The following is a 4121-nucleotide window of genomic DNA, read 5'->3' as shown; positions in this document are numbered from 1 at the left end:
TTCCGGACACACACAACGCTCGCTCGCTCACTCTCGCTCTCGCTCTACACATGCACGCGCCACACCCCCTCTCTCTTAAAGGGATAGGCAACCCCACTCTGCATGACCCTGTTATTAATAGATAGATAGATAGATAGATAGATAGATAGATAGATAGATAGATAGATACACATTGATACGTTGGATCAACTTAAAACAATTTCGCTAATTTGTTACAGCTATCTTTTTAGTTTATTCCAAATAAATGTTTTGACCTCAAAAAATGTATTTGAATTAAGCAAAATATATTGCTTCCGTCTAAGATATATATTTACATTCACACAAAGTAATAAGATGATTCATTCTGAAGACCGCACAACATTTATTACTTTGTAATAACTTAAGTTTTCCTTTTGGACTAACTTCATATTTATATTAGATCTAAGTAGAGTTTTTAAGTTTGAGACAACTAATTAAAAAAAATACTTCATTTTGTTGCTGGCAATATTTTTTATTATAGCTTAATATATTTTTATTTTATTACAAAGCAAACACTTTAATGTACATTAATACAATACGGTGTTTTGTTTACTGTAAAAAAATTACATTTGACTTGAATTTTTTTTTTTTTTTTTTTTAAACATTTACAAAACTCCCCTGACGCCTTAACCATACTTTGTAAAAATGTACCAGCATTTCACAACATTTAAAGGCCCTGACACACCAGGCCGAAACCGGCCGTTTTCGTTAGTCAGACGACGAAGCGTGCCCTGTCGCCCAAACTCAATTTGGTGTGTCCCGCACCGTCGGCCGTGACACGCCTTATTTGGCCTTTAGTACAGATCGGGTAGGGGGACGGATCGGGTAGTGACAGTCACTACCCGATCTGCATCTCTGCCCGATCTGCAGTGCGCATGTGCGAGATGGTCCGCCATATTGGACAACTCTGGATGGCAACCCAAGTCGGACAACATTGACACAGTGGCTTTTGGCAAAGCTCAAAAGGAAAACTCGAGAGAGATGAGTTATTGTTATTACAACGTGACTTCACTATTATTTAACAACTCTTTTTCTTGGGTTCATCTCAGATCTCAGACAATGGACCACAGTTTGCATCCGAGCCGTTCAGGAAGTTTGCCCATGACTGGAACTTCAGTCATGTGACATCCAGTCCCCACTTCCCTCAGACCAATGGAGAAGCGAAGCGGGCTGTGAGGACAATCAAAGGTCTCCTTAAGAAATCAAGTGATCCATATCTTGCCCTCATGGCCTACCGTGCTACTCCTCTGGCAAATGGATACAGTCCCACAGAGCTTCTCATGGGGAGGAAGATAAGGACACTCGTTCCTGTCATTCCATCACAGCTCAACCCAGGATGTGCTGATATGATACATTTCAAATTGACAGAACAAAGTTACAGACAAAAACAGAGACAAAACTATGATCGCAGACACAGAGCACATGATATGCTGCACCTGCAAGCCGGCGAACATGTGTGGATCAAAGATACACATGAGAAGGGCACAGTGGTGTCAACAGCAGGCACACCCGGGTCTTACATCGTTGAGACACCCAGGGGCACCGTCCGAAGAAACAGATAACACCTCTCTTCAACCCCTGAGGGTCCTCGATTATCTGATAACTCCACACCTGTAAACACCACTACTGAGGCAGCATGCACTCCTGCCACACCACAAGTCCAGCATGACTCGAGTCAGCAAAGCACAGTGTGTGAGAGACGTTTTCCTGCCAGAGTCAGGGCGCCTCCTGCACATCTAACAGACTCTGTGCGTTCATAGCCAGGGAACTGAGTGGTCAATGGGGCAGAATAATCCCCACACTCAGCTGGAGGGTTTAGGTAGTCCACCCCATCCCTCCATAGTTAAAACTAAATACATGAATAAAAAGAAGTACAGAAGTTGAATGTTTTAATAATAATTCTGCAGTTAGAAAGAACTATATGTTGCATTGTTTTCAGAAATACACGTTGATAAAGTGTTTCATATTTTTGCACTATGTTAAAGGTGGGGTAGGTAAGTTTGAGAAACCGGCTCGAGATCGCTAGAATTTGAAAATACACAACCGGAGAAAATCTGCCACTTCCTCACAGAGCCCCTCCCCCAACATACACGAACGCGCACATGACCAATGAGGGCACGAGATAAGTTTGTGCCCCCGATGGAAGGCTGACAGGCAGGGAGGCCGGATTGGTTGTACTTTTTACAGTATTACGGCTTCTACAGATGACATTTTTTATGGATTTTTTGTCAAAGCACTTCAGATATTCATTGCGATCGGGATGTTAAGAGCATTCCATGGAATATAACAAAAAGTGTATCTCGAGACGGTTTCTGAAACTTACCTACCCCACCTTTAAGACCTAGAAAAAGCCTTTAGTGTCTTTAATAATATCCATCTTGGTAAACTTGAGATGTAATGCTGTTATACATGTATTGTTCATTAGAATGAATACAAGTTAAGAAATTGTTTAATATCAGCTTCAGAGGCTTGTGTTGTCCATACACATCCTCTCCACAGGTAAGGTCTCCTATTTAGAAAGGGGGATGTAGTATCAGGCATAATAGGGAACCTTTATGATGTAACGTGTTGTGCATCGGTGATTAAGAAACGAGAGCAAGTCAACCTACACGTTGGTCCAATCCTTTCCTATACTAGAGCCTCTATACAAGTTATAGTGAACACTTATAACAATAGAACATATACCGCACTCTCAATTAATCAAAGTAAATACGGTATATAAGTGGTCATGAACACATCTGTCCATCAGACAGAGGGCTGCTGTGGCTCCTGTCATCATTAATGGAAGTCTCTTTAAAATGACCGCTAAGAGGAGAGGAGTTCTCATTTCTCTAACCGCCTGCTGCTTCCCCTTCTCTCCAGGGGCGGATCTACCGGGGTGGCATGGGGTGGCAACTGCCACCCTAAACAATAGCCTTGCCACCCCAGCTGCCACCCCAGTTGGCATCTTTGTTTTGAAAGAAAAGTTGTGGCTCATCGGAAATTTATGAGAGAAAGTCTCTAATGTCCGAGTGCAAGTGAATGCAGCACAAGATGCACGTCATGTAAACCCTCCCCCGGTCCTGGCGCGAGAGTGGAAATATGATTGGTGGCGAATTCACTTGAACGGGGCGGCGCAAAAGGTGAAGCATTTCGGACCCAAGCACTGAAGGAATGAGGTATTTGCGGTCTGACAGAGAAGAGCCTGTCAGTGTGGCTGCACTCAGCATTGAATCAAAACACACTACAGCTGTTGATCTTAATAAGTTTGTGAGGCGTTTTGCTGAACAAGATGGTAATCGCCGCATTCAGCTGCATGCCAACTTGATGCTCTGCTCACGGATGACTCGATGAGAATAACAAACTGTTAAGATGATGACCTTGTATGCGTGTATATATTTTTTTCTTTGTGGGGTCTGCCCCCAAAAAATAGTTTTAAGTCCTGAGAAAGTCAAGTAAGACGGTGTGTAAAACTACACTGCCCAGCCAAAAGAAAGCAACCACTTTGATTTAACTAGGCCAGTAGGTAAGGGCTTTCCACTGGATAATAACTGCAGCGATGTATGTCTTTTAGCTGAATACATGTTTTTTAACCCCAACTGATGCAGTTAGTCACTTCTTTAATGTTTGTTCTTTCTGGTGTAAAGTCCAGGTTGTAACTGCAGTGTTTCCCCTAGGATGGAGTCATAGCAGCGGGTCCAGTATAATGTGAGCGCGGAGCGCATGGAATTTTTTAGTGTGTGCGTGTGTGAAGTGCGCCACGCCAATTTGTTTCTATGTGTCAGCACAAGAAAGGCTCTTGAGGCCTAGTACCAGGGCCGGTTCTAGCTAATTTGCTGCCCTGGATTTTATATGTAAAGAATAGATGAAAAATCTCTACAAAAGGCAAATACACTACAAAAAACAGAAACTTGTTGACATAGGTCATATCCGTCAAAATGGCTTCAAATGTATTCAGTATTGTATGAGCTTGTTTTAATTGAGGGGTGGACGTCACATCCTCTAGGGGGGTCCGGGGGTATGCCCCCCCCCCCCCCCCCCCGGGAAGATTTTTTTTTTTTTAACATTTTAAAGTAAAATGCTTCAATCTGGTGCACTTTGAGCACACAATTACTAGAGACCTG

The sequence above is a fragment of the Pseudochaenichthys georgianus genome, unplaced genomic scaffold (assembly GCF_902827115.2).
Source record: "Pseudochaenichthys georgianus unplaced genomic scaffold, fPseGeo1.2 scaffold_180_arrow_ctg1, whole genome shotgun sequence".
Lineage (NCBI taxonomy): Eukaryota > Metazoa > Chordata > Actinopteri > Perciformes > Channichthyidae > Pseudochaenichthys > Pseudochaenichthys georgianus.
Note: the sequence above shows the minus strand (reverse complement) of the source record.